The following is a 22,488-nucleotide window of genomic DNA, read 5'->3' on the forward strand; positions in this document are numbered from 1 at the left end:
TCTAATAGGGTGATATGGTACTACCCACATAGCAATATTGGTATGGCCCGAATCTGGCCCACACAATGTGCTTACACATGGCCCACATACCGCAAACAACGGCGGCCCTGTGCTGGCCCAGAACAGTTTCAGCTCTGGCCCCAGATGTTAGTCTAATGTGTACCTTAATCAAGCCATGTAATAACAACATGTGCTGAATTTAGCACAGATTAAAAATGTCTCAACAAAGGTAATGCAGCAAATTTATTTTGAATTGGATAATTTATATAATTTATAATTAACAATATATCAAAATATTCTGCTGGAACATAATAGTGCAAAAGTAACATGAGAAAACTCTTTCTTATATAACAGATTCTTATATAGCGCTTTTTTTTTACTCTCACACTCACTTTCTCTAAACTGAGTGCTTACTAACTACATTCACAGAGCAACTTGGGTTAGTATCTTTCTCAAGGATACCTGACATGCGAACTGGAGGTGTCACGGATAGAACCACTGACCTTCCGATCAGTAGGTGAGCTGCTCTACCTCCTGAGCTATAGCCACTGGCAAACATGAGTAAACCTTCACTAGGTACAGTTCAGGGGAACCCAGACAGCATCACGCCCCATCAGCTGGGGGTCCTGGAGGACCCATCCAGCACATTGTTGTGTCCACTGACGGCTCTGGGGAGCCCATTCAGCCATCACCTGCATCACCACCTGCAACTTCCACACCGTCGCCTGCAGCGTCTGGTCCCGCAGCTGCCACGCTGCCGTCTGGTCCCACCCCCTCTGGTCCCGCGGACCTGTTCTGTCGCCACCGCTGGCTTTGCGGTCGGCTTCCTGACCTGCTCTGTTGCCGCCACTGCCTTCTGTGTGGTCGGCCTGCTGATTTGCTTCGCCTGCTTCGCCGCTTGTGCTGTCGCCCTGCTGTCATGTTAGATCTAGTTTGGTTTTGTTTTGATCTGTTTTCCTGTGTTTCTGAACTCATGCTCCTTATCTTTTGGTTGTTTTGAAATTTAAATGCCAGTCCTTACTTTCAAAATTCTTTTCCATGGTTTCTACCTTATAGCAATACATATTATTTGGCGGATGAATACATCAAAATACTCCAAAAGGCAGCAAAAGCACAAACATCGTGGACCCAGATAAAACTGAGGTTATTGTACTCACTAGGAGTGCAACGATACTCGTATCGATATTGAACCGTTCGATACAGTGCTTTTGGTTCGGTACGCATATGTATCGAACAATACAAAATTTTTCATTTATTTTATCCACTTTCCTTCTGACGATGCTGTCTGTGTTGAGCGCTCAGTGGATCTGCGCTCAACAGTGCAGCCTAGGCGGAGTAGTCGAACGCAGATTCACTGAGCGCAGGGCAAGCTAGCGAGTTAGGCAAGTTAAGCTCTTCTTGCTACATGGCAAATTGAACGTCCCCCACCCTAATTCAGATCTGGCGTTTGGAACTATTTTGGTTTTCATGTGACGTATGACCCTGAAGGTAAGCGCGTCATGGACTAAAGTAAAACAGTATGTCGGATGTGCCAGCAATGCTCAATTACATTGGTGGGAACTAGTGTGTTAGCGCAGTTAGCTCGTTAACGTGTTGGCCGTCCAGCCCCACGCACGGGGCGATCCGCGGTAGCTCGTTAACGGAGATTTGCCGTGTTGTGGCGTTAACGTCATTTCAACGAGATTAACGCTGACAGCACTAGTGGGAACACAACGAATATGACTGCACATCTACTCCGACAGCATCTTAGTGCAAAGACAAGTGGAAGCAGACAAAAACAACAAGCACGCATGCTACAAACTTTACCCGAGTCATTTAGACAGCCGTTAGCACATGATTCTCCTTATGGGGACCTGATATGTTTAATATGCTGCTGAGAATGTAGCCCAGAAGAAGCGTATAGTATAGCTTTTATTTTGGAAAGAGACATTTCTCTGTAATAAACTCTCTTTTCCAAAGATGAGTGATTCCTCAATCAGATATATTTATTTTTTTTATTACTTTTTTGTTTCAGCAACATTAAATTTAAAAACTGTACTTTTGAGTTGAAATATATATTTATAATTTTAATAAATGACAAATTAAAAAGGCATGAACATTTTCTTTTGTATCGAAAAAATATTGAACCGTGACACCAAAGTATCGAACCGAACCGAACTGTGAATTTTGTGTATCGTTGCACCCCTAGTACTCACCCCTAAAAATCATAGAAATATGTTATCTCTAAAATTAGAAATATTCTGTCTTAAAGCTGAAAGACTAGTTCATGTATTATTACTTCTAGGCTGGATTACTGTAATTCATTATTATTAGGATGTCCTAAAAACTTCCTGAAAAGCCTTCAGTTAATCCAAAATGCTGCAGCAAGAGTACTGACAGGGACTAGAAAGAGAGAGCATATTTCTCCTGTATTGGCTTCCCTTCATTGGCTCCCTGTTAAATCCAGAATTGAATTTAAAATCTTGCTTCTAACATATAAAAACCTTGAATAATCAGGCATCATCTTATCTTAATGACCTTATACCCACATAGCACGCAGGTCTGACCCGGATCTGGTGTCAAGCCAGCACTGCTGGCTGACTTCTGGCATGGTAAGTGGTATGTCATCCAGATATGGGCCAGGCCTGGCACATATGGCACTGTTTATGTGATGGCATGCCATATCTGGCTCAATTGTGGTTTGGTTTATGTGGCCCAGGCTCATAGAAAACAGGTCTGGCCCGGATCTGGCATTGAGCTGGCACTTCTGACTGACTGGTGTCATGGCAGGGTGTATGTCAACCAGATGTGGGCCAGGACCTGCAATGATGGTACTATTTATGTTGCTATTTTCCTGTTTTAGTTTGAAGGCCCAAATGCCATGTTGTAATACTATACTGCTCCACAAAGTATTGACTCAGGGGGCTGAATAATTATACAGACCCCACTTTTCAGTTATTTATTTGTAAAAAATGTTTGGAATCATGTATGATATCCGTTCCACTTCTCACGTGTACACCACTTTGTATTGGTCTTTCACGTGGAATTCCAATAAAATTGATTCATGTTTGTGGCTGTAATGTGACAAAATGTGGGAAAGTTCAAGGGGGCCGAATACTTTTGCAAGCCACTGTAGTTGTGATGGTGGCTGAGTAGCTGACAGGACTGAAGACGGACAAGCATTTTCAGTCACGGATCGTCTTCAAAGAAAACAGAACGATAGGCAGCCGACATCCAAAGAAGAGACTTGTAATGTTCCTCCAATAGCCTGGAGAGCTATTCTTGCAGATTACTAAAAAAAAACCCTGTAAGATCATTTGACTCAGAGAGTTCAGGCTTGTGTTGAAGGGTAAGTGTTTTCATCCCAAATACTGAATTTTAGAATAATACACAAACTATGTTTTTGCCTTTATCAAATTCCGTTCTTTTGAATTCTTTTACCGACTGAGAAAGACTTCCGACTCAGAGTGGTCAAGCTCAAAAAAATCATCTTTATTGTACATTTCCGGAAACGGAGAACTGTAGACACGAGCACGCACCCACAGCTCTAAAAGCATTGCAAGCCAAAAGGCATATATATAGTTCTGCTATACGTCACACACAGTTTCGATTTGGAGTGCACTCTGCTTAGTTTCACTTTCTGTCTGCCACGCTTCCTGTTCTCTGCATAAGGCGTGCAGTCTCCTGTCAGTACTCTGTGACTTTTGGCACACATTCTAACTCACAGGGGCGTTTTCCTACACTGGCCTCTATAAAACAATATAAACAGAAAATAAGCAATAAGAATATATATTTATTTCGTAACACCTTCTAAACCATATTTTTATTTAAATTTTCACATCTCAGTAAATTGCCATATCTATTCCCTAGTTTCATAGAAAAACATCCAGTTAGACCTGAGCAATTCTTTTCTTGCCAACTGTGAAATTAAATATTTAGCCAACATGAGATCAATGTTAACATTAGCTTAGCTGCCAAAAGGAGAGACTGAGGACACCAGCATCAGACTGATATGTATTGTCAGACTGACAGGGTGACAGAGTTGTCTGATTGGTAGAGATAATCTGTGGGATATGTAATTATAGCTGTCGGCTTACAGATTATGAAAGCAGATGCAACATTACTGAATAGATGTTATGCTAGCATCAATATTCATAATTAACATAATGTCACTTTTTTCATTTTATGTTTTTTTTTTTTTTTTTTCCGCCTGTCCCATTTGGTTCTTTAGCCGTCAGAATTGTTGTCTGAAGACCAACAAGGATACCCAATGGATTTATTTTGCCAAATGGATCATCATGGCATTGCCGTATTGGTCCATTTGATCGACCTTTGTTTTTATTATTTATTTTATTTTCAGTTGTTACAGACGGGACAGACATGAGTGAGGGATAGGAAAGGGAGAAAGAAAGAGGAAGGAAAAGAAAAACAGAAGGGGAGAGGGACAGTGAGAAAGGGGGGAAGAAAAAATATCTCCGGGATCACCTGTTGAGAGAAAAAGAATAGAAAACAAGCAAAAAAAACAAAACAAAGCAACATACTATACACAACACCATCGCATTAATCTAGCTAAGTGTAAACAGCAGTAAATACTAAATATTGAATGTTGTTGTGCAGCACGCAGGACAGACAGCGCACAATGTGCTTTGAAGTAGCAGCCAAGAAAGGTGTGATTTAAGTCTACAAACAGTGAACACCCATGTGCACACCTGTGTGGATCGGCGCGCTTGTATTCAAATGGTTTCCCCATGTAATGGTCTGCTAGAGGATGTAGAGAGCCATAGCCCCGTCCCCCAGGGCATGAAGCAGGCATGGAGGAGATCCAGGCCCCAGACATCCAGAGGCCCCAGAGTGCAAGAGCCCAAGGAGGACCACCGGAGGGGCATCCGTGCCACCTTCATGGGAAGGGCTGAGGATCCCCAGACGAGGGGTCACCCAGTAGCCACCGGGCAGGAGCTAGAGGGGGCTGCACCGGCGTGCCCGCCGGCTCCGCCGGCAGCCAGCTGTGCCAGAGTGAACCGAGCCGCAGGCACAGAGGCCGGAGGCCCGAGGGCCCCCCGCGCCCCGGAAGAGGCCCGACCGAGCAGCAGGCGCCAGGCCCCGCCAAGTAGCCACCGGGAGTGAGCTGGTACATACCTGAGCGCCCAGCCCCGGACACCAAGAACCAACAATGCACCGACCCCTGAGGGCATCAGTCACCGGCAGGGAGTGTGGTGAGGGGAGATAGGTCTCCACACTTTGGAGGGCCTTGGAGTTCCCAGAGAGGTGGAGTCTAAGACCCGACCTGACATATAGACACAGACAAACAGGCACACACAGACACAGACATGCATTCCCACCCTCATGCACACATATACAAACACTCAGCACTCGCCCAACGTAGGAATAAACGTAAATGGACATGTACACACAATCACACTCCCCAAACATACTCTATACCCCGGGTCCAGGTATCCTCGCCCCCAGAGATGGAAATGGCACCCAGACCCAAGAGATGTTACCCTTCCCTCCGGGGTGGAGGCAAGCAGACCGCCCCAGGCTCCGCAGCAGCAGGGAGGCCAATCGGACAGCCAGCATCTCTTCCCAGCCCCCCCGCCCCGATGGCTAGCAGAGAACGGGGGTGTGTTAAGACCCCATACCTCCCTCCTCCCGCTCAAGTGTAGTGTTGCTGCGTGTTGCTCTAAAGTGTGTTTAAAACAAGGGAGAGCATGGTGCTGCTGCCAGAGAGCAGCAGGTGCTAGCACGGCCCCTCCCGAGAACCCTCAATGTCTACATGGATTTAAAATTGAGAGGTGGGCACCGGCGCCAGAGGTAGGTTTGAATACACAGACCGTCTACTGGACGCCGTTAACGTGCCCACCCTCAAGGCCCTATATATATATATATATATGTGTGTGTGTTATGAGAGTGTAAGTAATGTGGATGTCTAAGTTGTGAGATAAAATTGAGGCACAGGTGGCCAGAAGAGGACAGAGGGGGGGGGGGGGAATGTCTCCCCTGCACCCTGGTGACACACCTGCACCCCAAAGCCCTACCTGTGTGGGTGGGTGTGGTGGAGCGGGAAGAGGGAGGCAGCCGGGGATGGGGAGGAAAAGAAGGGAGGGGAGGGTGTCCCTCCCTAGGGCCAGCTCCCCCGCTGACCCCAATATGCACCCCCGTCCTCCGGTATCCACCAAGGCAAGGGAGCCCAGGCCCATCCAGACCGGGGCCTACGGCAGCAGCACCGCCAAGCCCCACAGGACCCGGGGCAGCCCACCCCACCCCACCGCAGAGGAAACTGTACCCACCCCAACATTCAATCATCTCCCAGACTACACAAGACACAGACACCCAGGTTAAGTTTATTCTCCACCTCTCCTATGTCTCTCCCCCACCTGCAGAGTGGACTCCTGCAAAGATGGAACAACCTCCCTGCCGGTTCAAGAGCCCCCCGGTTAGGCCGATGCACAAGAGGCCCCCTGCGCCAGGGCTGAGCCCCCGTGCACCCACCCGCCCACAACCTCGGCGACACACCGACGAGGACCGAAGCCCCCAAGGCCCAGCCAGAGCCCCAGCACGGAGGCGAAGCACCCCCGAACCCCAAACCCCCACGCCCGCCCCGGATCCACTCAGGGGCAGCCAGGCCACCAGGCCAGTAACCTACGTCCGCCAGCACAGACCATCCTCCAGCCCCGCTGCACGCGGCCACGAGGAGAACAACCTCTGAGAGCGACCAGAGCCACTAACCAGGTTATGAACACAACCCCCGGGTTAAGCCCTCCAGGGATAACGTCTCTAGGGGTCCTCCAGGTGCCCTAAGCCCATCCCAACCTCCACATCAACCACAATAGCCAAGGCGGGACCAAACCACGACCCCCTACCCCCGCTAGGTGATGGAGCCGATCAAAGGAGCCCAGAGGGATTGATCTAATGTGGTGGCAGAGGCTATATCGGGACCAATGTGATCTATTAGATAGTTTCTATATTGGCTAGAATTAAGATTATTTTTATTTTTCCAGTTCATGAGGACCGTTTTCTTGGCGATGCATAGGGCAATAAAAACCATGTGGACTGTATTAATTTCTGTAGTGACATCATCCAAATTTCCCAACAAGCATACTAAAGGGGAGGTTGGAATTTTACATTTCAGACACTTTGATAAGTCCTCACATATCTCGTGCCAAAACTTCTGCACTGGTGGACAGAACCAAAGAGCGTGGATGTAACTGTCTGGTGTATTGCCTTGACAGTGTGCACTGCAAATTTCTTGTAGCTTAACAAGATTTATTGTCTTAAATTTAGCCAGATTATCTTGTCCATCTTGTTTTGAACATTACAAACTAGTTTCCAGTCTCATGTGTTAGATGATTAGACTTGTTTTAAGTATATATTCCTTTTTTTTCTTATTTAGTCTGTAAATCTAAAAATGAACCATTTCACCTTTATTTTAAGCAAAAATAGCTTTTAGATAGAGTGTAAAACAAAAAATTATCTTAAAATAAGAAACATTCACCTTTTTCCTTGAAATAAGAAAGTCAATCATTGGAACGTGTCACAGATGTATTTGTTACCATGTAAAATAAGCCACTTTACTCTAACGGCATAATGTATAGCATCTTCAATCACCAAAAACTCCATATTAGCAACCTCTGATACAGGACCTAGTCCTTTCTCATTTACAAATATTGGATGCTCAGTTCCTGCTTCACTTTGACAACACTCCAGCAGCTGATTGTGGTTTACAAGAGACTTGCACACATTCTTAAAGTTTAATTTGGCTGACCATTGTTTTTTTTAAAAAACTGCGTTTAGACTCTATTTCATACACGTATGGCAAATTACAGGTCCCAGGGCAATAATCTGAGAGGGAAGATGCAGCATGTAATCTTCTATCATTTTTTTAGTTTGGACACAGTTTGTGAAGACACAACTGGGGCAAAAAGTATTTTAACAATTTCAATTAAATCCAAAATAAATTTGATAAAAGAATGGCAAAATCTTGATCAATATAAGCATTTGTCCAGGGGATTGTTTTAATCTGTTGTCACTTGAAGCTAAAGTAGCATTAATTTTTTTTTTTATGAATTATAGAACATTTTTTGAGACATTTTATTAAATTCGATGAATTTATATTCCAAAATCTCTTTTTCCCAAAGTCTGTTTTTGTTTCATAATGGGGTTTTTCATAATGGTGTATTTATTTGAGGTCATTTAACAACTGAATTTCTTATTCAGGCAATCAGGGTGGGACCTGAACGCTCACTGGCTGCTGCTTAAACAGGTGCTTAAAATTAAAGTGTCTCAAAATGTTTCTATTATTACAAAAATGAATCGTAGTGAAATAAATATTTAATAAAATATTATAAAAATACACAATGTAAAATAAAAATTAAATGACACGTTTTATTCACTTTGGTGTTCCATAGTCTAGTTCATATTAAAAAGTTAAATAATGTATTAGCACTAGATTAGGTTCCTGTATTCCTCGGTACAACCATCCCACATATCACACAAAAGTCTGGACTACTGCTATGAATTGTATTAATATGGCTCAAAAGAGACTTTACTGTTAAGGCAACAAAAACAAAACAAATCCCACACCTCCAACACGCCATCTTGTTTGGGGAAAAGACCTGAAAGAAGTTCTTGGCGGGCAGAGTAGTAGAGGTCAATACCAAGTTTGAAGGGGTGGTTTATACCAAGTCTGCATTTAACTTGTGTAGTAATGTAATTGTAAAGACGACTACAACAGTCATAGTAATTGATGGGTTATTTGTTAAAATTAGTTTTTCGAATGCAGGTTCATTATGCATGTTATGTTCACGTTTTACAAGCTTTACACAGACGAAAATGTGTAACACTACCTCCCCCCTGGCTGCCCTCAAGTGGCTCTGTCCATTATCTCACTGTTTGAATCGGAGGACACGAGGGAGCAGGTTCGGACTGGATTCTGTTGAGGTAATTAACTTTTGCTTACAAACATTTCGGGTTCTTTTAGCTTTGACTTACTGTAGTAACATCAGTCGTGGTCAAATATTAAGTTTTACCGAGGCAGTATTATCAGTTCACTACCAATGGGTAGTTAGCCAAAACTGCCAGCCAGCTAGCTAGCTTAGTTCATTCAGTATGCTGAATTGTTAGCATGCAGTGATAGTTTAAAATTATTAATGGTGCTAGTTAGGTAAATTTAGTTTCGTGTTCAATATACTTAACATAGCTATATGACAAAAGAACTACAGTTGATATCCGCCTTTGCAAAAGTCCGTTTTGTGTTTCCCACCCACGGAAAATAAAAAGCTGCGGTGTTTTTTTTTCCTTCTTAAGCCGCGTGCTCTCTGTCTGCACTGTGCTTGGTGTGTTTGTGTGTGCAACTTGGGAGGACCGATACTGGTTTGAGACAAATCTCGCAATCGGGCTCATAACTTTACAATGCTGTTTTTTGTTATGGAAAAAGACAGGGATGTTGGACAGATCTATATTTAACTTAAATGAGGATTTACTTAAGTCATCAAGAGTTAACTGTTTTATGACCAAAATTACATTTAACCAACATGAGTTTATTCAAATTTTATTATTTTACTATTTTTTGCAAGTCCAGTTTGGGTAATGAAATTAAAGATAACACAAGGGAATAAAATAATGCACATTTATGAAAGACATCTTTACCTATAGATTTACTTTAAGCCTCATTTCCGACAGATTATGATTAATCATATAAACTTGTAAGTTGGAGAAGATGTGAACTTGCTTCCAATTATTTATGTTGTAAACTATTAATATCAATCAGGTCACTTTAACCTTGCTGAACCGAGGTAACATTTTTTCTTATGGATGAAGTGGCCTAATCTGAGCTGTGGTCATTTGTTGAATGATTTGACAAGCAGTTGGGCACTATTAGTTTTAGTTTGAAAACTAGTTTGGAATAGCCTTGTCATAAATTTTAAGTGAGCAATTTTATAAGACTTAACCATTGAATTAACACAGGCTCTACTTGGTCTGTCTTTTGCACCTTATCCATGTGTCTGATTGCATAGACTTTGGATCCATGGCAGGTGGTGTCTTGACTCAGTTTTTCTTTTTGACCCAAACATATGTTTTTCTTTCCTCAGGGAAAAGTTCTGACAAAAGCTACACCAGTAAATCATGGAGGGTTTGGATGATTGCAGCCTTTCGGTTCTAAATGGTAGGCCAAGCATATGCATATTTATGCAAATTAATGTCTAAATGAATTTTGTGTTGCACACACTGACAGTGATCGTACATAGAATCAGTTTTATGTTGTCAGATCAATAAAATATTTAAATTACATTTAATTGTATTTGACAAAATGACAATTTGGAATTGTTGTACAACTTTTACATTTCTGAAAGTTACTGACTTTTATACAGCTGCAGACATAGATGAGGTCTTGCTCCACACCCTCAGTAGGGACGATTTAAGGGACCTGCTTCCAGGGCCTGAAAATTTTATGAGGAGGAAACAGTTGTGGGCTCAAGTTCACAAAGAGGCAAGTTTTGCCGCTTTTGATTTAAAAACACTTAGCACGACACATTTTGTTTAGGACTCCTGTAATATAACTATTTTCGTTTTCTTATTTAGGATGAGACTAAAGAAAAGGCGTCTCATGGACATCTCACCATGTGACCAGGGAGAAGATTATGATGCAGATTCAAGTGGTGGATCAAACATGCTTTTGCCACCAAGGAGCAGTTCTGGTGACAACAGTTGTAAGTGAAAGATTACAATTATGGCAATAATATTGAATATTGAACTGAAATTGGATTTAGTTCTTTCTTTCCTGTTCTGTTCATAGCCCTGTTCAGGACACTACCAACTTTCTTCCCATCACAAGTTGCACCACCCAAGAAGATGGGACATGCCAGTGAAGCACTGATTAATGTACTTCAGGTCTGTGTTTCTTCATATTTGTTATCAAATAATGCCCGTAAAGCCTTCACTTTAACAGTTTATTTGGCCTTTTTATCCATGCCAAGTCCTCCAACAATGTAGTTTATATTTGGAAAAGGTGTGCAGAAATCTGAAATGGCACAAACACTGAGATAAAAAAAATTTCAATAAAAATAATAAAGAAAATCATAAAGAAATTAAAAACAAAATGGAAATAATTACATATTTAACTATCACAGGTGCAGTATCTTTGTCATTTCCTAAAGTGTGTAAAGACATAATCCCAACGGTGATGAGGCAGAATTTATTACATTTTTCAATGGCATGAATATATATATATATATATATATATATATATATATATATATATATATATATATATATATATATAATTTTTTTTTTTTTTTTTTTTTTGCTTTTTCTATACAGTATTTGTCAATCTAAAGAAAAATAACATTAATATGGTCTGTAGCGCATCTGATCTATGGATGTCATCATTTATGTATCACCCGAAGGGTGCACCCCAAAGGGATCAATAAAGTGAAGTCTAAGTCTAATACATACTTGTGGTTAAGTATTTGAACTACCCTGATAGCTTTGGAGTTTCTCCGTACATTGTACAATTTTTGTCTTTGTTTTTCTTTTGCCAATAGAAGATCCAGCGTCAGCCCCGTTCTGCTCTTTGAAGGGTCCCGTTGTCTTATTGCAGTTGGAACCACTCCCATCACCACATTTGACCACAGATAACCTTGGAGAAGGTTTGCTGTATCTTATGGCATACTACTACACCCTGCATCTCACCTATCCTAAATGTGTGGCAACGCTTCTGTCTGTCATTTAGACTGAAGTGTTAAAGGACAAAATCCATGAGCAAGACACCACAGGCTCATACAAAAAAGTCATGGCAGGCTGTAGGAATGTTTATTGAAACGTAGAGCTGTTTGAGCAAGATGTAACTTAGGTCTGTGTTGGAAGGTTTGGGCCTGATAGCTTTGAAGTTGCAATTTACACTATTCTTTTTTTTAATTCTTATTAATGTAATACAAAGTACTTTTTTCTTTAAACACATCTGTTCTGCAAATTGTGTTTAAAATTGCAAATGCTCTTTTTATTACATTTTATATGTTGAGTAGCTAACTGGTTTAGCACTTCTAAAAGGAACACAAAATAACAATGTTACACTTACAATGTGTCTTTAAATTTTTGTGTACTATGATTCACTGAAATATTTGTTACTGTTTGGAGAGTTTGTTTCCAATAAAGGTCATGTACACAGTATACTTTGCCTGCTTTAATTTGGCTTTATCTTTCTTATTTTGAGAATTCTTATCAAGTGTAATTATCTTACTGCACTGGCAGATTATTTCACTGAATTTAAGAAGATTTAGACTACAATCTATTATTTTTTAACTTATTTTAAGATCTTTAAAATGATTTAATGTACTAGTTTTTAGATTATTTGCCTTGATTTGTTCCTTAGAATAAGTGTTTTATGCCTATTTTCAGATTTAATTTCTTCAACATTTTGCTTAGAACAAGTGGTTAAATCTTATTTTAGGTTTCAATTGCCATGATTGGTTGCTTGGAATAAGTGTGTAAGGCTTATTTTAAGATTTAACTATCTAATTGTTCCCTAGAATAAGTGGTTAAAGCTTATTTTAAGTTTCAATGTTCTGATTTGTTGCCTGGAATAAGTGTAAAATACTTATTTTTAGCTTTATTTAAATCTGGATATTGTTCTTATTTCAAGAAATCTTAATAAGAAAAAAACACTTACCCCACTGGCAGATAATTTCACTTGTTTTAAGCAAAACTTCACCAAAAATAAGTGTATTTATCTAGTATTAAGGAGGTGGGTTTTTGCAGTGTGAGCAGTTGTTGGCGGATGTAAAGCCCATCTTAAACATTCGATGACCTGTATAGTGCACTCTATGCAGTATTTTGTATTGTATTAATTGCAGATTGGGATTTTTAATCAATTTAAAGGTTTTTAAGCAAATCTGAGACCAGACGTTTTGGTCTAAGCTGACTGATAAATCTGCTTCCCACTTTGCAATAGGAAGGGATATTGATTCATCTATTTTAGAAAGTGTTCTGTATATTTTAGATAATAGTTTGGGGGATTTAAGAGTAAGAAATTGAACCACACTTGGTGGTGTTTGTAATTCAACTTGACTGAGGTTAAATTTCTTTTTTACTATGGATTTAATTTGTTGATATTCTAAAAATCTTTTCTTGTTGATCCCATATTGTGTAACTAGTCTGTCAAATGGAATAGATTCTGTTCCCTCTAATATATGTTCTAAGTATTTAATTCCTTTACAACTCCATTCTGGGAAATTAATCATATTTTTGTTTTGTAATATGTCAGGGTTATTCCAGATAGGTGTACGTTTGCATGGGATTAATGAAGACTCCGTTATTTTTAGAAACTCCCACCATGCTGTCAGAGAAAAGCTGATGTTGATGCTTTTAAAGCATTCATGTCTTTTGATGTTTGAGCTAATAAATGGTAGGTCTGAAATCTCTAGATCATTGCATAATGCCTGTTCAACATGTAGCCAGGGCTCATCTAAGAGGGTACATTTTAACCATTCTGAGATGAACTGAAGCCTGTTGGCTAAGAAGTATTGGTGAAAATTAGGCAGATCTAATCCTCCTCTATCCTTGGTTCTTTGTAGCGTTTTTAAGCTGATACGCGGGGGTTTATCTTTCCAAAGGAATTTAGAAATATGTGAATCCAGAGATCTGAACCAATCTTGTGATGGTTTGTTAGGGATCATTAAAAATAAGTAATTTATTTTTGGCAAGATCATCATTTTTATAGTGGCGACCCTTCCCATGAGTGATATGGGTAGAGATTTCCATCTAGTCAGATCGCCTTCTACTTTCTTTAGAAGTGGGATGTGGTTTAATTTAGTTAAGTCTGAAAGCTTAGGAGAAACATTAATACCTAAATATTTAATATTTCCAGATTGTAGTGGGGCAGAAGATGAATTATGGAAGGAGCAGTTAATGGGAAGAACTGTAGATTTTGGCCAGTTAATTGAATAATCTGAAACTCTTGAAAACCAGTTTATTAGAGTAATTACCTCAGAGAGGTTGAATTGTGAGTTTTGCAGAAAAAGCAACACATCATCCGCATAGAGACTGATTTTATGTTCTACGTTATTACATTTTATGCCCTTAATTGTTGTAGCCTGTCTAAGTGCTGCTGCTAGAGGTTCGATAAAAATTGCAAAAAGTGAAGGGGAGAGTGGGCATCCCTGTCTGGTGCCCCTCAGGAGACAAAAGCTGAAGGATGTCTGGTCATTTGTTCTGATACGAGCTGTTGGGGAATTGTATAATATTCTTATCCAATTTATGAAAGAGTTTCCAAAACCAAATTTGTGTAAAGTTGCAAATAAAAATTTCCAGTTAACTCTGTCAAATGCTTTTTCTGCATCTAGAGATAATATTATGGTTTCAATGTTTTTATTGTATGAGTAGTCTATTAAATTAAGTAATCTACGAGTGTTTGTTGAGGAGTGCCGACCTTTTATGAAACCAGTTTGGTCAGGATGAATTAAGAGGGGGGTTATTTTCTCTAATCTCTTTGAGAGAGCTTTGCAGATTATTTTAAGGTCTACATTTATAAGGGATATTGGACGATAACTTGAGGGAAATAAAGGGTCTTTTCCTGGTTTTAGCAGGAGACTAATGTTAGCAGAATTCATATTTGGTGGTAGTCTGCCATTTTTCTTGATTTCCTGCAACATTCCATGGACTACTGGTGCCAAAATTGTCCAGAATTCTTTGTAGAATTCTGCAGGAAAGCCGTCTGGACCTGGAGCTTTATTAATGGGCATACTTATCAGGGCTTCCTGGAGTTCACCTGGCGTCAGTGGCGAATTCAGTGCCATTGCTTGACTGTCTAGTAATTTTGGAAGAGTTACGTTGTCAAGAAACAAATCAATTTCATTTTTAGATGGGTTTATTTGTGGTGAATATAAAGTTTCATAGAAATCCCTAAAAATCTTGTTTATTCTTCCAGGGTCATATATTGTGTTCCCTGATAAATCTTTAGTAGCACATATAGTTGTTTTTTCTTTATTTATTTTTAACTGGTTTGCTAGAAATCGACCTGGTTTGTTACTGTGTTCAAAATTCTGCAAGCGAAGTCTTTGTACAAGGAATTGTGTTTTTCTATTAATAATTTCATTTAATTCTAGTTTTGTTTTGCATATTTTGTTCATTATTTCTTGATCTTGGTGGAACGCGTAGGCTTCTTCTAAGGATTTGATGGTTTTTTCTAATTCCTGAATATTTTTGTTTTCTTCTTTCTTTTTGTGTGATGAGAAATAAATTATTTTACCTCTCATCACAGCTTTTCCTGCTTCCCATAGAACAGAAGCAGATGTTCCGGGAGTGTCATTAAAGTCTAAATATGAAGTCCATTCCTTTTTAAAATATTTAATAAAGTCTTCATCTTTAAGTAGTGATGTGTTAAATCTCCAGTTTTTACTTGGCGTAGTATTATTCTTGTGTATTAGTGTTAAAGGTACAGGAGCATGATCGCTGACAGCTATAGGGTGAATCTCAGTGTCTGAAATGTCACTCAGCAGTGAGCTGCTGACCAAAAAATAATCCAGACGAGAGTAGGAGTGATGAACATGTGAGAAGAAAGTATATTCCTTACTGTTGGGGTGAAGGGAGCGCCATGCATCGCAAAGGCCATAGTCGCTCATATACTGTTTGATTATATTTGTGGATTGCCAATTGCGCTGAGTTCCTGTTGTGTTGAGCCTATCCATTTCTTCATTTAGTCCAAGGTTGAGGTCGCCTCCAAGAATGAGTGTGCAATCAAGGTGTTCAGAGAGTGCACTAAAAAATCCGTGGAAGAATGAGGGTTCATCAACATTTGGACCATATATACTTACAATACATAGTTTTTTGTTCAATATTGATAGTTTAATAATTAGAAATCTACCCTCTGGATCTATAACTGTATCGAGTACTGTAAAATTAACATTTTTATGTATTAAAATTGCTACTCCTCTTTGTCTAGAATTATAACAAGCTGCAAACACATTAGGAAACTCAGGTGTTTTAAGTTCGTTTAAACCTGTAACAGGTCTGTGAGTTTCTTGTAATAAAACAACATCTGCCTGTAGTTTTTTAAGCTGGTTAAATATCTTTAACCTCTTTCCTCTGGTGCCAGCCCCATTTACATTCCATGTGACAAACCTCAGCATGCCCATAATTGTGTTTGTCTAATGATGTAAGCTGGGTGTTTCGTTTAGACGGGTGGAGAAAATGTGGAAACATCACTTGTTTGTAAATCACTTGTTTCAAACATCACTTGTTTGTAAATAGAAAGAGAAAAAAGTGTGGTGATAGGCTCCATAAGTCTGACTATGTGTGTGACTATTCACTAATATGAACAAGCGTGGCTTGTGTATGTGTCCTGTAAGTCTGTGCTTGCTGTGAGGCTGTTGTAAATGTGCTGCCGTTGAGCGTGTGTGTTTGCGTGATCGTGGTGCGAATATATGGAGAAATAGAGGGTGTTGTTTGTAGGTGAGTGGGGAAGTAGGTGATCACAGCAGTGAAAGAAAAGAGAAAGAAAAAAACACGAGAACGGTGAGCGACAACAAAAAAAAAGAAAAGAAACGGAAACATTCCAATTAAAGTAATGACGGAGGGTGACGGTGTTATATCTGCTATGACATCATACTGATATTACTAGGTTAAACCCATGTTAAAGGAGAAAGTGTGAATGAATAAGAAAAGAGTGTAGCGGGTTCTTATCTGGAGTGCAGTCAATATAACCACGGTGTGGTGCCGGGGTCGCGGTAGAGCTGTCCGTCCACGTAGAGCCGGTCCACGGCGATGACAGCACGGGAGCCTTTCTGGATGAAGCTACGTCGGACTGGGAACAGGACCTTGCGTCGTTCCAGGATCTCTTTGGGGAACTGGTCGTTCACGCTGAAGTCCGTTCCTTTCAGTCCCCCGACTCTTCACCTGTTCCTTCTGTTTGAATTGACCAAATTTGGCCACAATAGGACGTGGTCTCCCGGTCCGCGACCTCACGCCCCCCAAGCGATGCACTCTATCGAAGGCGATGTTCTTTACGGTGTCCTCCGGCAGCTTCAGGTGGATTTTAATGAAGCTTTTCACCGTTGCCTCCGCGTCCTCTCCGGTAGATTCTGGAATACCAGAAAAAACAAGATTGTCTCTCATGCTACGGGCTTGTAGATCGATAACGGACTCTTTTATTTTTTTATTTTCAGTGTTTAGCTGGGTCACGTTATCGGCGAGAGATTTGACCGACTCCCGTAGCGTGGCATTTTCAGCGGCAAGCGTTTCCACCTGCTGCTGGCTGAATTCCAGGGATTCTCTCAGAGATTTAAATTCCCGGTGTAAAATCTCCACCAGGGACAGCCTCGCATCGAAAACTGGAAAATCGCTTGTCGATTGACTCCAGGATATCTGCGATGTCTTTGCCGGCAGGCGATGTTGTGCCGGGGGAGTTTGCCGGGCGACATCTCTTCGATGACGGCGTCTCGGTTTTGGCCGGGGAAGATGCACTCTGGGCCTTCTTCATTACTAAATCTTGGAAGCAGCGGTCGATGTAATCTTGGAGAGCATCTAAACTCTCCCCGTTGTCCTCCAGGGTGTTAGAGATGATAAGACAGATGTTGTTAGTTATATGACAGTTGGTTAGTTTATTTGGCAGTACTGAAGCTTAAAGAAACTTTGTTAAACTCTACGCTACCATTCGCTTTTTTTTTCCGCCAAATCTCCGGCGTCTGACGTCACCTACAACATGGGTCGCTTACCTTACCCATCACTTCCGTCACTTACCGTCACTCCTCCTACCCTTCTCACTCCTCCTACCCTTCTCACTCCTCCTACCCTTTCATTTTATGTTGAGTTTTGGCACAATGACAATTTCTCAAAATAAAATTGAATAAAGACTAGAATGAGAAAGGGCCTTCAGTGTAGTTCTACTTAAATGCAATTTAGCTGGGATGTATAGATGAGTTGACAAAATATAACAATAGTATTTCAACCTGTCAGTACTACTTTTAAAAATGAGTATATTTATTGTTGTGACCCTGACAACAAAGGTTCTTTATTTTTATCCTTGAGATGCCACCATCACTTATGCCACCCTAATATTACAGGTCATTACAAGAGCCTTCTATTATACCATTTGTCCTTGGTCTGTATAACCACACATGCATCTTCCTGTATAAGCATTGAGATATACTATTTTTGTTTCACGTGTGCCTATGTGCTTACCTCTAGTATTCTATGTGTGTATTTAGAATGGACCCCAGTCCACTTAGCAGCTAACAATCTAGGTTAAAGATCTCTGGCGCTGTGGATCGATCTGTCCCTCTGCCTGCCTTTAATACTTGATGAGAAAATCTGTTTGATGAATGTGAGCCACCCTGCTCCCTGTGCGACCTATTAACACTGCTTTACATTCATCTATAGGGCTGTGGGACACACACCTTCATCATAACTTTGAATATCTCAGAGATTATGTAAATTTCATTGGCTTAAAAGTCTCTTCCTGTGGTCTGAATTTGTAGGGCTGCACTGAAGTGCTTTCATAATTTCAGACTGGTCAAAGTCTAAATTTGAACAATTTTACAGGAACAGGGAAGGAAGCAACAGCAGGCTTTATCAAGAATGGGAAAAGCATGACAAAACAATACTGAAGATAAAAAATAAATTAAATAAAAATTCACTATGAAAGCTACAGACGTTAACACTAATTTTCACTTCTTCATATGTTGTAACTTTGCTCTTCTCTGCAGCTGGCTGACAAACCAACAACTGCACAAAAATGAGTTGTACCACATACTCTGTACACTGCCTTTGTTGACAACAGCCAGTGCTGAACCATAATTTTAGCTCATGCAGAAATAGTTCCTATAAAAAGAAATGTTGCCAATTTTTTTTTATCTAGCAGCTCATCATATAAATGATGAATGCTTTAAGAAGTAATCTATATATTACTAATCTATCTTGCATATGTGACATATATGAGGATTCATCCTGTCCTGGTCTTTGGCTGTCTCTGTTCGTCATTCGGCTGCAGTCTGTGTTTCCGCAGACTACAGAATGAGTCTCAACGGAGCCCGCTCTTCAGCAGATGTCCAAGTTGTCACGGTTCATTTTTTCATAATTGGTAGTTCAACCTCAGGGGAACAGCTAGACATAAAGCGAGTGAGGGCACAGGGCTAGAGGAGCGTAAGACAAGAGAGGGCAAACTGAGGAAAGGAGGGGTGGATGAACAGAGAAACAAATGGAGGGGGGGTTAGAGACGAGAAGAGAGAAAGGAGCCTTCAGCCAATATTTTAACAGGGCTGGCCTGGCGTTTAGATGGCTGGGTATCAGAGCAGATGGTTTAAACATTCACGGTGGGTACCATATTAGCAAGCAACAAGCATAGCACACTGAGGCTGAAAGCACTGCAAAGTGTTCTCTGCTGGTACACTCTGCCATGAGATATGAGTTACTGGGTTTAATAGATTGATACAGTGGTGACCATCCTTTCTACAGGAGTAATGGTGAGTGTCAAAGTGTGTTTTCTGTGGAGACTACCTTTAATCTCCAGCTTTGCTTTCTGAGTTGTTAAGATCACTTTTTACCTGGTGTGAAAACAATACAGCGCTGTACAGTTATTTGGTCAAAATAAACTTGTCATAAAAGCATAAAATAAATGTGTTCATTATAGCTAAAGCTAAGTTTAGATAACAAATTGACATAGACACTGGATACTAGATCTCAAGAGTATAATGGATAATAGTTTTGTCTCAGATCTTGTTTGGGGTTGGAGTCCTGTTGCCAGTTTTAGAGACATTTCCTTGGTGTTCTATTGCTTTATAAAGTGTATATGCAACAGTGGCTTTATTTATTGTAAATTAATGCCTCTAACTTGGTTGTGGTTGTTATATGGTTTGCAGTGCTTGTGTGGCCGAAAGCAGTCTAATCACCACGAGTGGATGTTTGCTAATAAAAATCTGTTTCTCAAACTGTGAATTTTGAGGCACAGCAATGCAAGAAAAATGCGAAAGAAAAAAGCGTTTGATAGAAAGCAAATTTCTGAAAATTATCCAGGCATTTATAGACAGTGTTGGATGTTGCACTTCAAAAAAAAAACCATGTTACTAGAATCACTTTTATTTTTTTATTAATGCAACTTGTTACTGTACTAAATTCACTATTCACATTACTGTGAATTACATTATAGTCTTCGGCTGGTCAGTTCTTAGCTGACAGGAGGGGCATTTGGTGTGGTCTTCTCCTGCTGTAGGCTATCTGCTTCAAGGTTTGACGATGAGTTTCTGAAAGACTCAGATCTGCATGACATGTCAACAACCATGTCACTTAAAAGTCACTTAATCACATTACTTTCCCATTCTGATGCTTAGTTTGATCTTTAGCAGGTTGTCTTCACCATGTCTAGATTTTTAGCCTACAAAATGAGTTTGTTAACTACTTTGCAAATTAAGTCATTTTGACCTGAAATTAAGTGCATAGTTTGAACATGAAACTTGCCCAAAAATGCACAGTAAAAATTCTGGATTTTACGTGCTCTAGCATACTGAGTTGTTCTGTGTGGCGCTGTTTTATTTCCATTTAATGATAAAATAGGAAAGCAGTAAGGTAACCTGCAGAGTTATAGAATGTAGCACAGACTATTGCAGAAACAGCAAATACATAACAAATTTGATGTCTACAGCTACTCAATTAATGTTAACAACTTAATACTTTTATTAGCTGTTAATGCTACCAGTCAATATATATATATATTTTAATTCCTGACCGGGTTATAATCTGAAGTCTTAAGTATGAAACTGTGAAAAATACTATAGCTACTTTTTATCCTCCATTAAGAATGATTACTGTGTTAGCAGTTAGCAGGGCTAACTGCTAACACAGGGTTAGTTCAGTGTTCAGTCATTCAGCAGAGATTTATTAACAAACTAGTAGGGCACTGTCACATTGTGGAGAACGCTAGCCTACAATTTCTCCCGAATGCCTCACACAAAGTTCTGCAAGGAATAAAAGGATGCATCAGCTGAATTCATGTTAGTGTTACTGTTAGCTACAATAGAGCTGAGAAGCAGTGCTAATGCTAATCAAACCATCCATCCATCCACGTTCTTCCGCTTATACAGTGTGGGGTCCAGCGTGTCCTGGATCTGCCCTGGGGCCTCCTCCCGGTGGGAGATGCCTGGAACTCCTCACCCAGGAAACACCCAGAAGGAATCCTTGTCAGATGCCTGAACCATCTCAACTGGTTCCATTCGATGTGGAGGAGCAGCGCCTCTACTCTGAGCCCCTCCCGGATGGTCGAACTCCTCAGTTAAGCCAGTGACTAAGTAATGAAATACCTCAGTTTCCTGCATGATGAGGAATATTCATTGTATAATTGTGCCACTGCAGGTACGCTTACAGTGAAATAATTTAATTGCGATCTTGGTTTTCATGAATAACATTCACAGATATTTGGTAAACATCTCACACAGAGATAATTCGTAGTCATAAAAACTATTTCTCACCAAAATATGAGAAATATTCATTCAAATTATTAAATTCAGCGCTGAACTTGTTTGCTGAAAAGTTACCAAAATTGGCAAAAAACAGGCACATGGCCAGAGATTCATGACAGATTCAAAACAATGCTTTGCAAATTTATTAAACTCACAATACAAGTGCACTTGTCTATTAACTTCTATATAAAAGTGCATATACAAGAATTGCACACAAGCATATAACAGGAACAATTACACAATTATGTATGATTGTGTTACATGTGCATTATTAACGATAATCTCATTTCATTTTTAAATATCAGGGTTATCATCAATAAACCACTATTGTCTCTCTCACACACACACACACACACACACACAGTACTAAATCATAGTCAACATACACCTATTTTAATAGACTGAAAAAAAAATTAAACAAGCTTTATTCTCATTACTCATTTAGTGTACATAGTTTGATTTTATGAATGAGTTCCACATTTGAGAATGCTTCAGAAAATACTCAGGGACTTGAGCAGTAAAGAGAAAAGAGCAAAGACAGTAGGCAACAAGATAACTGACTGCAGAGAAATCATCTGGTCCCATAGCAGGTGGTTATAATCCTCTATGGAGGTCACATTAGCAATGAGATACCCACTCTTGAGTCTGCTTCACTGGCAGTTTTTATTACAGAGCACATAATTATCTGAATCAAACCGTTATACAGTATTACCCCAAGCAACCCAAATCTACACTTCCTAATTTAAAACTCAATACCTTCACGTAATCCTGCATATAGGTTTTGTATGGAGTGGAAAATGCAAATCCTTTTTTCTTTCACCAGGATGTTCATGAGAAGTTTAGATCTTTTTGTATAGACACAATTTTTAGTATGTTTCTAGTAGAATTTCCAAAAAATGGGTTTGTGGGATTACACAAAGATCATTTAAGGCTTACCATTTTGGAATTAATAGCAAGGTAGAATGCATGTATTAACGTTTTAAAGTCATCGTTGACTGTCCCCGTGAATGATGTCAGACTACAGATTATGTCAAAATAACAATAAGGAAAAAACAATTACACCAGTAAC

At 40.0% G+C, this 22,488-nt stretch overlaps 1 pseudogene across 1 annotated transcript; it reads left to right on the forward strand.

Moving 5' to 3' along the window:
- Positions 1-8,372: 8,372 nt before the first annotated feature.
- LOC146523805 (uncharacterized) lies at positions 8,373-13,669 on the forward strand (annotated as a pseudogene). Its single transcript, XR_014869729.1, has 6 exons — positions 8,373-10,141; positions 10,347-10,465; positions 10,558-10,685; positions 10,772-10,964; positions 11,106-11,110; positions 11,462-13,669. The product of XR_014869729.1 is annotated as an uncharacterized LOC146523805 (transcript).
- Positions 13,670-22,488: the final 8,819 nt, after the last annotated feature.

This window comes from Neolamprologus multifasciatus, chromosome 2, assembly GCF_963576455.1.
Source record: "Neolamprologus multifasciatus chromosome 2, fNeoMul1.2, whole genome shotgun sequence".
NCBI classification, from domain to species: domain Eukaryota; kingdom Metazoa; phylum Chordata; class Actinopteri; order Cichliformes; family Cichlidae; genus Neolamprologus; species Neolamprologus multifasciatus.